Raw genomic sequence first — 13816 nt, 5'->3', positions numbered from 1 at the left:
ACAGTTTCAGTGTGAGAGACAGATTCAGTTTGGTAGACAATTTCAGCGTGGGGGACAGATTCAGTATGACAGACAGTTTTAGTGTAACAGACAGTTTCACTGTGGGAGACAGTTTCAGTTTGAGAAACAGGTTCAGTGTGGTAGACAGATTCAGTGGGAGAGACAGATTCAGTGTGACAGACAGTTTCAATGTGAGAGACAGATTCAATGTGGGAGACAGTTTCAGTGTGAGAGACAGTTTCAGAATGAGAGACAGATCTGGTGTGGGAGACCGTTTCAGTGTGGCAGACAGTTTCAGTGTGTGAGACAATTTCAGTGTGACAGACATATTCGATGTGACAGGCAGTTTCAGTGAGACAGACACAGTGTCAGTGTGTGAGACACAGATTCAGTTTGAGAGACAGAGTCAGTGTGAGACACCGTTTCAGTGTGGGAGACAGATTCAGTGTGAGATACAGTTTCAGTTATGACAGACAGTTTCAGTGTGAGAGACAGATTCAGTGTGACAGACAGATTCAGTGTGGGAGACAGTTTCAGTGTGACAGACAGATTCGATGTGACAGACAGATTCAGTGTGACAGACACATTTTCAGTGTGTGAGACACAGTTTCAGTGTGCGAGACCGTTTCAGTGTGAGACACAGTTTCATTGTCACAGAAAGATTCAGTGTGGGAGACAGCTGCAGTTTGAGAGACTGATTCAATGTGGGAGACAGATTCAGTATCGGAGACAGATTCAGTAGGAGAGACAGTTTTAGTGTGACTGGCAGTTTCAGTGTGACAGACAGTTTCAATGTGAGAGACAGATACAATGTGGGTGACACTTTCAGTGTGACAGACCGTTTCAGTGTGAGACACAGTTTCATTGTCACAGACAGATTCAGTGTGAGAGACAGTTTCAGTGTGGGAGATAGGTTCACTGTGGAAGACAGATTCAGTGTGAGAGACAGATTCAGTGTGATTCAGTTTCAGTGTGAGAGACAGATTCAGTGTGAGAGACAGATTCAGCGTGAGAGACACTTTCAGTGTGAGAGACAGATTCAGTGTGAGAGACAGAATCAGTGTGACAGACAGATTCAGTGTGGGGGACAGTTTCAGTTACGACAGAGAGTTTCAGTGTCAGAGACAGATTCAGTGTGAGAGACAGTTTCAGTATGAGAGACAGATTCAGTGTCACAGACAGATTCAGTGTGGGAGACAGTTTCATTGAGACAGAGTTTCAATGTCGCAGATTCAGTGTGAGAGACACATTCAGTGTGGGAGACTGTTTCAGTGTGGGAGACAGTTTCAGTGTGGGAGACAGTTTCAATGTCGCAGATTCAGTGTGAGACACAGATTCAGTGTGAGAGACAGATTCAGTGTGAGAGATAGATTCAGTCTGGGAGACAGTTGCAGTGTCAGAGACAGATTCAGTGTGAGAGACAGTTTCAGCGTGGGGGATGTTTCAGTGTAGAAGACAGTTTCAGTGTTGGAGACAGTTTCAATGTCGCAGAATCATTGTGAGACACAGATTCAGTGTGAGAGACAGATTCAGTGTGGGAGACAGTTTCAGTTTAACAGACAGTTTCAGTGTGACAGGCAATTTCAGCGTGAGAGATAGTTTCTGAATGAGAGACAGATTCAGTGTGGGAGACACTTTCAGTGTGACAGACAATTGCAGTCTGGGAGATAGATTCACTGTGGAAGACAGATTCAGTGTGAGAGACAGATTCAGTGTGAGACACAGTTTCAGTGTGAGTGACAGTTTCTGTGTGGGAGACAGATTCAGTGTGGGAGACAGATTCAGTGTGGGAGACAGTTTCAGTGTGACAGACAGATTCAGTGTGGGAGACAGATTCAGTGTGGGAGACAGGTTCCGTGTGACAGACAGTTTCAGTGTGACAGACAGATTGAGTGTAGGAGTGAGATTGACTGTGGAAGACAGTTTCAGTTTGACAGACAGATTCAGTGTGGGAGACAGTTTCAGTGTGACAAACAGATTCGATGTGACAGGCAGTTTCAGTGTGACAGACACAGTTTCAGTGTGTGAGACACAGTTTCAGTGTGGGAGACAGTTTCAATGTGAGAGACAGTTTCATTGTCACAGGCAGATTCAGTGTGGGGGACAGTTTCAGTGTGACAGACAGATTCAGTGTGAGACACTGTTTCAGTATGAAAGACAGAATCAGTGTGAGGGACGGTTTCAGTGTGACAGACAGTTTCAGTGTGAGAGACAGATTCAGTCTGACAGTCAGATTCATTGTGACAGACAGATTCAATGTCAGAGACAGTTTCAGTGTAATGAGACAGATTCAGAGTGAGACACAGTTTCAGTCTGAGAGACAGATTCAGTGTGGGAGTCAGTTTAATTGTAACAGACAGTTTCAGTGTGACAGGCAGTTTCAGTGTGACAGACAGTTTCAGTGTGGGAGATAGATTCACTGTGGAAGACAGATTCAGTGTGACAGACAGATTCAATGTGAGACAGTTTCAGTGTGAGAGACAGATTCAGTGTGGGAGACAGCTTCAGTGTGAGAGACAGTTTCAGTGTGGGAGACAGATTCAGTGTGACAGACAGTTTCACTGTGAGAGACAGTTTCAGTTTGAGAGACAGATTCAGTGTGGTAGACAGATTCAGTAGGAGAGACAGTTTCAGTGTGAGACACAGTTTCCGTGTGAGAGACAGATTCAGTGTGAGACACAGTTTCAGTGTGACAGACAGTTTCAGTGTGGGAGACAGATTCACTCTGGAAGACAGATTCAGTGTGACAGACAGATTTAGTGTGAGACAGTTTCAGTGTGAGACACAGTTTCAGTGTGGGAGACTGATTCAGTGTGACAGACAGTTTCAGTGTGACAGACAGTTTCACTGTGGGAGACAGTTTCAGTTTCTGACCCAGGGGTGTATGTTGACATTCAGGCCCCAGTTCCAAACCCTCTGGGCCCAGCCCTGGGTCTGTAGAGCCATCTCTGCATCCTCCTCTAGGTCTTTGATATGGGCTTGTAATTGATGGTATAGTTTTACTGAGTGTCCCACCCGGGTCCTAAGTTCCTGCAAGACCTCGGCCAAATGTGGGATGGGGGCTTGTTCGGGCTCCTGGTACTCCCTAAGGGTGTTCCTGAATTCATCGGCAGCCTGTATAGACCCAGGCTCCCGACATCGGACCTCCGAGATATGGGCTTGTCCAATCGTCACTGGGCGCCTAGGGGTGAAGCAGAACTCGTGCTGGAAATCAGGCATTGCAGTCCGTTGAACCAGAAGGACGTTTCAAGGGTAGAGACACAATATTGTCCCCTGCCACCATACCCCACCCTAGTGAAGTGGAGGCCCGTGGGTTCGATCTCAAGGGTGCATCCCTGTGTACAGTTGAACCCGCATTCCGTTGTTTCACTCCGCCATAAGGGGTGGGGGCAGATTGTGATTGCCCCTCGCTGTTTGCAGCCTGCAAGCGGCACCCCGTACACTGCGCCGTCTTGGGAGATGTCGTGTGCCAAAATATATTTGAGGGAGGCGTTTTCCTGTATTACTCCAATGTTTTCGATGTGGAACAGGGGAAATGGCCCAGACCCCGGGGTGACCACTGGGATCAGGAGGACCATCCCGACTCCCGTTGCCTCACTGACCTCACAGTCGGGAATCACCGGGAACACCCGGGTCATTCCCTTCAGGGTCCGGTTATCAAGTGGCCCCGCGCGTCCTGCGAGTGAGGCCAGTTTGGTGCTATCGATCTAGTCGGGCACCTCCCCCCTTTGTATCTGATCCAGGTTGTGTCGGATCTGGGCTACCATCCACAGGCCATACGCATGGCACAGCTGCCCCTCCTGAATGTGAGCCGTGTTCTCCCTTTCCCCATCAATAAGGCGGTTGATGGTGTGGGCATGTGTCTCCAGGACTGCAATGCTGTCGAGCTGAAGGTGTGCTCCCTCTTCCCCCAGAAATGCCTGTTCTGCCTGGTGTGTGAGGGATCTCGCTAACAGGTCTCTCATCACCCCTTTTAGCTGTTCGATTTTCTCGTTAAGGCCCTGGATATGTAGGGAGTTTACCACGGATGTTCCTGTGTTGAGTCCTGTGAGGGCGTCACTGATAATGTCCCATCTGTGTCGTTGTGTGTTGTGTATGTCGGTTCGATAGTGGGTTGCCCCCATGGCATCTATAGCCCTCTCTATCACCTCTGTTCCCAACATGGTGTATAGGCTGCGTACCTGTGCTGTGCAATATTCCGGTACCCGGATGCCTGATATATTGACCAGCACGGGCACGACCTCGTGTCGGACGTTATCATAAAGGACTTCCCCCTCCTCCCATAATACCAGTCCCCCCGCGGGCACTGGCCTCAGAGAGGGGCACGATAGTATCTCGGGAGTCGTGGTTGTGGTTGGGGGGAGCGAGAAACACAAATACAAAGAAATCACGGCGGCATTGGTCGGTTCATAGTAACCGCAAACGGACAGGTCCCGCATCGCGAACGCGTCGAAGGCCGGGGCCGAAGTGAGGTTGTCTGGCATAGCGCACATCGTTCCGAACATGCACCCCCCCAGGTCCATAGCCTCTGCACGTTGTAGGCAGGTTGGTGGTGGGTCGCGCCCCGACGTGCAGAGTAGGCAGATTGTCTGTATGTCCGGGAGGACCTCCAGCCAGGCGTTAAAAAATGTGTCGACCTCGTCAGGCTTATCCCTCGCAGGGATGCAGATGGCACTGGATGAGTTGAAGGCAACGCCATGGCGGTAGAAGTTGTCTGAAGCTCCGGAGGAATAGGGTACAAGTCCTATGGTGAAGAGGAGGAGGTGGAGGACTGTGCACCGGTGGGACATGATCTGTGAAAGAAAAGAGAAAGCCTCATCAGGGTGTATGATCAGTAAACGTACATGTGTTCTGCGGCCCCCCCCCTCCCTTGGACCACTGTTGCTGTCAGGGGAGAAAATGTTAAAATCCCGTCAGGCGTGTCAGGGGAGTGCGGGTGAGCAGGGGAACAAGTTGGTGGTTGCCAGTCAGGTGGCTGGGCCAATGTTCCGGCCACTCCACACATTGGCCTCGTGTGGTTAGGGACGGGGACCACAGACTAAGTCTTTGTCGTCCGTCCAGTCGGGCCCTGGGGGAAAAGTTTAAGTTGGGACCAATGTTTCTACCTGCCCTTCCCCTTCATATCGATGCAGGTGCAGGTGTCGCTGGTGAGGATGATCTCGTGCAGCCCCAGCCACCGATGGGCGAAGCCGGGCTGGTCAGGGGCGGCCCGGACCAGGACTTTGTCCCCAACGCCCGGGGGGGGTTGGGGAGGCGGTTTTTGCTGCTGTTTTGTTTGGTCCCTGATGTCCTGTTGATCGCGGGCGGTCTGTCTGAGGGCCCGCAACTGCGAGTCTAGCTGTCTGATGTAATGGGCCCTCCTATCCCTAAGTGGGGCCATGTCCTCACCCCCTTCGATGACGGTCTCGTGTAGTCGCATGGCCCTGCCCGTCATGAGTTCGAAGGGAGTGAGGCCAGTGGAACGGCCTGGGGTGGCTCTGAGGCGCATCAGAATGCAGGGCAGGATGTCCACCCAGCCCTGACCGGCTTCGGCGATCGCTTTTGCGATCGCCACTTTGAGGGTCCGGTTCATGCGTTTGACCATGCCCGAACTCTGGGGGTTGAAGGGGACATGGAAGCGCTGCCTGATACCCAGGAGGCAGCAGGCCAGTTTCATCGCGCGTCCCGTGAAATGTGTTCCCTGGTCTGAGTCAATCTGGAGGGGGACCCCCCATCGTGGAAAGATGTCGAATGCCAGGATTCTGGCCACAGTGGCTGATGTGCAGTCCCGTGTCAGATAGGCCTCTACCCAGCGCGTGAAGTGGTCGACTATGACCAGGCAGTACTTCTTGCCGCGGCTGGTGGGCAAGGGTCCTGTGAAGTCGACCTGGAGGTTCTCCCAGGGCCCCTTGGGCCATGGTTGGTGGGCCATAGGAATGCGCAAGGGCCTCCCTGGGTTATGTTGGGCGCAGACAATGCACCGAGGGCAGTGCTTGGCCACGTCGCGGCCAAGTCCGGGTCACCACCAGTCGGTCTGCAGCCTCGCGAGGGTCCCCTCCCGGCCTGCATGGTCGGACTCGTGATGTAGCTGTATCAGGGTTGTTCTGATTGCTGCTGGGGCCACTACCTTGCCGTTGCGGCGCCATACCCCATCGGGGTCGGGGATCGCGCCCCTTGCCCTCCAGTCCTCCCTTTCCTCGGGCTGAGCGCCATTCTGGACGTCCAGGACGTTGACGTCCCGGACTTCATTCACAGGCGCAGCGCGTACGGGGGGGTAGAGGGGGACCTGCAGCGGCTTTGGCGGCCTGGTCGGCCCAATGGTTCCCTAACTGTTCGGCGGTGGTGGCCCGCTGGTGCGCCTTGATTTTTACAACGGCCGCGAGCAGGGGAAGGCGCGCTGCCGCCACTAAGTCACGGACTGTGTTCTCGTGTTTTATCTGGCCGCCGCCGGCCGTGACAAAACCCCGGCGGCTCCATGCTGTCATGGAGTCATGGACTACCCCAAAAGTGTACTGGCTGTCGGTGAAAATATTCACCCGCTTGCCAGCTCCCATGCGGAGCGCTGCCGTGAGGGCGACCAGCTCCGCGATTTGGGCTGAGGTATCGCCGTCTAATGTCCCCTGTTCTCGGGTGGCCCCCGTGTTGTCGACCACTGCCCAACCCGTCTGGTAGGACCCCTCAACCAACCGGCGTGAGCCGTCAACGTATAGGACCAGGTCGGGGTCTGAGATAGGACTATCGGCAACGTAGCCCTCCTCAGCCGAATCCATGACGGCCTGGCAGTGGTGGGGTTCCCCTACAGTTATAATCCCGTCCGCGGGGTTCATTCCCTTGTCCCTAACTATTCTAATGGATTGGTCCCGGGGGAGGAGGACTGCCTCCCAGGTTGCCCTACGGGCATCAGAGACGGTTCGGAGGCATCCTGTATTCAGGAGCTCCACTATAGTTTGTCCGGTGTGCAGGATGATCTGACAGGACATGGTGACCGGCTCGCACACACAGACCGCCCACGCGGCGCAGTCCAGTGCGGCCACGCAGCGGTGCATCCCCCTCACGACCGGGGACTCCTTAGTAGAGTAGTACCCTACGGGCTTCATGCGGTCCCTGGAGAGTTGGGTGACCACGGCGCTATAGAACCCCCCTTCCAGGCTTTAAAAGACATGAAAAGGCTTAGAGAGTTCGGGAAGGCGCAGGGCCGGGGCACTGAGGAGGTGGGCTTTTAGCTTGGAGTAGGCATCGTCTTGCTCGGGGCCCCACTCCACCCTCTCCACCCCGGGCCTACCCCCCTTCACCAGGCGCTGGATGGGCTCAGCGATGGTGGCGAAATGCGCTATGAAGGCGCGACAGTAGTTGAAAAGGCCCATAACATGGCGGATACTCCTGACCGTGTCTGGCCGTGGCATGTCGGCGATGGCCGACTTACGATCGGGAGGCAGGGTCTTGCTGCCCTGGCTAATGTCGTGGCCCAGGTATCGGACTGTGGCCAGGCTTATCTGGGCCTTTGTGGGGCTGATTCTAAAACCTGCCCGGGCGAGGGTGCGCAGGATGGTGATCAGGGCTCCCAGGTGGGAGCGCGCGTCCGTGGACGCGATCAGGAGGTCGTCCACGTACTGTAAGAGGGTGCTAGAGAAAGGGGAGAAAGGGCATTCCTCGAGGGTCCGACTCATGACCCTGTGGAAAACGTTGGGGCTGTTGTGAAAGCCTTGTGGCAGCCGGGTCCATGTGTATTGCCTGTCTCGCAGCGTGAAGGCAAACTTGTCCTGAGAGTCACGGTGCAGCGGGATGGACCAGAAGCCGTTTGCCACGTCCAGGACCGTAAAGATCCGGTGGGAAGGCTCTAGGCCGTTAAAGATGGTGGACGGGCTGGCAACAATGGGGTGCTCTTTAGGTGTGACCCGGTTGAGTGCCGTATAATTGATGGTGAGCCGATAGCTCCCATCCGGCTTACAGACTGGCCATATGGGGGAGTTGGTAGTGGACACCACGGGTTGCAAGACACCGTGGCTGGTGAGTTCGGCCACAATGATCTCTGTGGCGCGCAGTGCCTCGGGTTTGATTGAGTACTGTCGGTGCGGGGGGTGTACAGGGCCGAGTATCCGCTCGGGAAGGGAACGGACAAGGCCGCAGTCCTGCTTGCTCGTGGCCCAGACCTCCGGGACCAACTGGCAGACTGTTCCGAAGCCGCCGTCTCCGGTCCAGTCCCGGGTTATAGGGACGCAGGGCGTGAGTGCAGCGACCGATCTAGTGGGGACCCATCGACCCTCAAGGGCGCTGTTCTGGGATTTGCGGGATGTCCATAGGAGGCGCCGGTGGAACGCGCCCACCACCGCTCCCAGTTCGCCCAGCAGGTCAATGCCCAGGATCGTCCCTTCCGAGTTCGGGCAAACCGAGAAGTGGACGGGGAGTAGAATGTCATCGATCTCCAGAAGGGTGACCTCATTACGGCGGGCCACAACCGAGCTTCCCCCCCACCCCCGTGATGGAAATGGAGTGATGGGTGGAGGGGAGGTCGAGGTCGGTGAGGGAGACTGACGCCCCCGTATCTATCAAAATGTTGCATCGGCGGCCCCCAAGCGATGCAGAAACCCAGATACGGGGGTCGGCTCCCTCGGCGGGGGCCGACGCTACTCAGTCCTTACGCCGGGCGAGTAGCTGTAAGAGCTCAAGCAGCTGTCCACGACTGAGCTGATCCCAGTCGGGGGGGGACGGCTTCGGGCTAGGGCTGCGGGGTTTGTGGGGTTTTTGCGGCCGTGGGTCGCCGTTGGTTCCCTGTTTGGGGTGCGAGGGGCGCCGACGGTGGACATGCCGCGGTGGGGAACGGGCCCGGTGCTGACCTGGGCTGTCCCTGCCCTGGCCGGGGCTGCCCCCTCCCAAGTCGGGGGTCTCCGGGGCGTCGGAAGGAGAGCGGGCAGTTAAACTTGTAGTGACCCGTCTGTCTGCAGCGGTAGCAAACGAGCGGCCCGGGTGTTGAAAGTGCCGCAACGGTGGCCGGGGCTTGGTTATCGAGGGACATGGCCCAATTCTCAAGCTCCATGAAAGAGATGTAGGGTACCAGGCCTGTCCGGAGGACAGCCTGGTGTGTGGGGCCTAACCCATCCTTATACAGCTGGATAAATGCGGGGTTCTGCCGGTCAGCATCGGGGATCCCGCTATGCGCCTGGAAGGCCTCGAACTTACGGGCCCCATATTCCTGAGCACCCTCGCCGGGTTTCTGGGTGACGGCCACAATGGCGTTCCAGTCGACCGGCGTGTGGCCGAGAGCCTCACTGACATCGGCCTTAAAGTCCGCAAGGGCGGCCTCCTGCTCGCGACGGCTGTCGCTGAGGTCGGCGCACCAGGACCCATTCTGGTGCACGGGTCGGAGGCTGGAACACAGGTTCTCCGGGAGTTTGGTCTGGACCAGACCGGCCACGTCCCTATTGTGGAGGTTGTTGCAGATCTGCATCTCCCTAAGCCGCTGCCAAAATTCAGCGTTATTGTGGCGGGGCTTGAGGGTGGGGAGCCTGTCCAGGAGTTTCATGGTATCATCCGGGGTTAAGGAGACGTATGTCATTTTAAGGCAGGGGTTGTGGGTTTGGGACGCTGGTCTCCCCTTCTCCCCACCTCCGGGGGGTATATTCAACTTTAACCGGGGTGGCGCGAGCTAGGCTCGCGTGTGATTCCCGGGGGCCTGTGTTGTCCATGAGCCCCTCCCAGTCCCAGGTGGGGGACGGCGGGGCACTTGGAGGCTCAAATAATATCGGTAGGATCGTACGGTTGGCAAGCACCTGGGCTTTGAGGTGTTCTGAGGCCTGTTTCTGCTTATCTTGCACGTATAGTTGGACCTTGCTAGCGAGCCTAACATGTGCCTGAAGCACAAGAACGCAGGCTTTCTCGTGTCTATCCCTTTTCTGACGGACCCACCACTCCCTCTGGGCATCCAGCGGGTCGGCGGGCCGCCAGCCCGATCGGAGCATAGCCTTGATGACCTTTTTATTCTCGTTGGCTATGAAACGAGTAAGGGAGCCTTCCGGCCCCCATTCTAAATCGCCGGCCGTGCAGCCAACCATGGTGGGGGGGGGGGGGGCGCAACAGGCATAATGGAAAGAAGACTTAGAAATAACAACACTACCAGTGTGGGAGCGCAAGAGATTTAACTGGCACTAACTTATTCACCTCCCAGTCGGGGAGCCCACTCCCTGAAATCGGACCCTAGCCCCCCGGTCGACGAAGGCAGGTGTGGGTTAGGTACAAACGGGGCGCATGTGTATACCCAATCGCGCGACCCCGGGTTACTGTGAGTCTCACACTCTCAACGCCTAACGCGCAATGACCGTGCGTGCCCCACGAACACCGGGCATGAACCAGGGGCCTGTGTGCAAGGGGGGGGGATCGGCGTGAGCGCAGACCACTAAAAAACAAAAATGAAATAAAAAGGGCAAGGCGTGGGCCTGTACCAGGGCGCGCAACCTAAAAAAAAACCCGTGAGTCTTTCTCTCACCGTCTGAAGTTCAGTAGCCGTGTGTACCCGCCAGCACCGGGCGTGAACCAGGGGCTCGTGTGCGGGGGGGGGGGGGGGGGGGGGCGTGAACTCAGACCTCTCCGCGCTAATCCCACAGAGGCCACCACCCGGGACTGCGGAGGCAATGGGCGAAAGCTTGGCCCAGAGGCTCTGCTCGTCGGGCTGGTTTGGAGGACTTCCCGTCTTGTCGCACGCATAGGCCTTCCAGACCCTACCGCGGACTCAAGGAATGGCGCCAAAATAAAAACCGGGCTCAACGTACAATGGGATCCCCTAAACTCCCACTGCAGAGGTTATCCAGGCAGGCTTTGTTTGTCGGTGTTTTACACAGGGGGGTCAATCTGTCGGGGTCTCGTGCCTAAAGTCGTTGGTCCAGGGAAATTCAGTCCATCAGTTACTAGAACACGTCAACAATAAATGACAGTAAACGAAAATCAAAACGGTCTCATGCATACCTTTACCAGTGCTTCGCGATGCCAATCGCCCACCCGCGGAGGATTACTCACACACGCACACACACACACTCTTACAGAGTACTCTATCGTTACCTGACTGCCGGACCCACTCTGTTCACAGGTTCGGATTACGGCCGGCAGCGGAGTCCCTTGTGGGGCTCTGAGGAACTTTTACAGGAGAGGTAAAAGAGTAAAGATACTCACCCAGAGCCTTCGCAGAGATCCAGCAGCCGTCGTCATCCTGGACGAGCCCCCAATTGTTAGCGCGGATGAAATGATCTCAGTCCGAGCCCAGAGTGCGGTTCGACAATCGGTAATTTTATTAAAGTGTTTAACTCCGGCGGAGACCAACCGAGGTCCGAATCTCGATCGCTCTCCTGTTCCCTGCGCGATGTTACAAGTTATATACTTCATGAGTCAGGATGTAGGAGATTGGGTTTGAATGAGTGTGAATGGTGGTAATCATGGCTGGAGAATGTCAAGCTTCCTGCCGTCCTCGGAGAGTCGGCAGCATACACAAAAGGTGTGCTGTTTATCTTTACGTAAATGGGTCCGGGTGCTATCTGCTTGTCTCTCCGTGAGGGCTGGAGGCTAGCACCCCGCTTTGTTACTTCCAAAGTGTCTGTTAGATTCATCCTGTTCATTTGGTGTTTGCCTTTTGTGTGGGACTGTTTTGCATGATCAGGTTATGGGTGTGTGTCAGTTGGAACCTTGACGAGATTATAAGGTGGGTTTCGATCTGTGAGTCATGACCATTGTCTGGAGTCCTGACTAGTGTCTGGTCCGGTGTGTATTCGGATCTGTCTTTGGGGCCCCCTTCTCCCGATCATGTGGTCGGGCTGGCAGCTGCTGTTTTAAAATGAATACTGTTTGCTTTAAAATGGATACTGCTGGCTCTCCCGATGTGGGCCTTGCTCCACGGTAAACACGGGGCGGTTTATCACCCCCCTTCACTACGGACTTTAAAATCACAGAAGTGCTGGCAGCCATGCAGTCAATGAAAGGAACAACAACTGGTAGTGATTTGTTCACGGAGGTAAATACATGTTTGGACACATTGGGACTAAAATGGGACAAGCTGGCGGGTGTGACAATGGATGGTTGTCCAAATCTAACGGGAAAAAATGTTGGGACTCTTAAAGTGAATGCAGGATAAAGTGACAGAAATTGACCCTGAACAGAAATTGGTATTTTTGCATTGTATTATACATCAGGAAGTGTTGTTTAAGTCAGTGTTAAAAATTAACCATGAGGTTGACGTTGTAACTAAAATAGTTAACTTCATCAGGGCAAGAGCTTTGAATCACAGGTAATTTGTTGCAGTTTTGGAGGAAAATGAGACTGAACATCGTGACATAGACTACCACACAGCCGTCAGGTGGCTCAGCCTGGGCAAAATGCTGAAAAGTGTATGGGACCTGAGAGAAGAGATTCAAGATTTCTGTGTGAAGAAACGGAATGGCATTCCACAGCTTTCAGATGCAGACTGGATTGCAGACCTTGGTTTTGCTGTTGATGTGACTGTACTTATGAATGAACTAAAGGTGAAACTGCAGTGCAAGGGCCTTTTTGTGCATGAAATGTATAACTTAGTGAAGGCTTTTATGAGAAAGTTGCAGCTTCTCTCAAGCCAAATGGAGGACAACATTCTCACCCACTTGCCAACACTGAAGGAAGCCGCACCTTCAGCTGATCACCCCCACAGATACTCATCTATGTTAGAAGCACTGCATGGTGAATTTTCAAGGCAATTTCAAGACCTTAAAATGGTTGAGAATAAAATGCACATGATTGTTTTCCCCCATTTACATGCAATGTGGAGAATGTACCTAGTGATGTTCAGCTTGAACTCATTGAGCTGCAATCTGACACACTTCTGACAGAGTACTTTAGGTCAGTCTCACTGCTTGATTTTTACTCTTCCCTCAAAGAGGAGAACTTTCCACACATGAGGAGACATGCTCAGAAGATTCTCGTCCTCTTTGGATCTACCTATATATGTGAACAGACATTCTCAGTGATGAAGTTCAACAAATCCGAATCCCGATCCTCTAAGACTGATGATCACCCCTCAGCTGTCCTTCACATATCCACCTCAGACATTCACCCAGATTTCAGTCACTTGTTCAAGCCCAGAACAGACTGGATTTTTCTCACTAAACAACTGAACTGAAAAACATCAAAAGCACTTCTTGCTTTTTGAATAGAGTTGTTTGTTGTTTGTAATACTGAACAATAATGAAACAACTTTTCATTATTGGTTTGTGAGATTAACACGTTAAAAATAAAAGGAAACACTGAAATTAGTGTTTTTACTGTTTATTTCTTCTCCAAATTTGATCTACTCCACAATTTCATATCTTTATTGTAACAGAATATCATTATTCTTTTGATTATACATTTCAGTGCAAATATAATTTAGTACTTTTTACAATGGGAGACAATTAATAATGAGCTGAATTATGTTCAACTTATTCTTAGTTCGGCCCTCCAACACAACTCAGGTTTCTCATGTGTCCCCTTGGAAGAATTAATTGCCCATCGCTGCTCTAAACCCTTCCTATTCATATACCCATCCAGATGCCTTTTAAATGCTGTTATTGTACCAGCCTCTTCCTCTGGCAACTCATTCCATACCTGCACCATCCTCTGTGTGAAAAAGTTGCCCTTTATAGAACATAGAACATAGAAGAATACAGCGCAGTACAGGCCCTTCGGCCCTCGATGTTGCGCCGATCAAAGCCCACCTAACCTACACTAACCCACTATCCTCCATATACCTATCCAATGCCCGCTTAAATACCCATAAAGAGGGAGAGTCCACTACTGCTACTGGCAGGGCATTCCATGAGCTTACGACTCGCTGAGTGAAGAACCTACC

Source organism: Chiloscyllium punctatum, chromosome 37 (assembly GCF_047496795.1).
Source record: "Chiloscyllium punctatum isolate Juve2018m chromosome 37, sChiPun1.3, whole genome shotgun sequence".
Classification (NCBI taxonomy): Eukaryota; Metazoa; Chordata; class Chondrichthyes; order Orectolobiformes; family Hemiscylliidae; genus Chiloscyllium; species Chiloscyllium punctatum.
Note: the sequence above shows the minus strand (reverse complement) of the source record.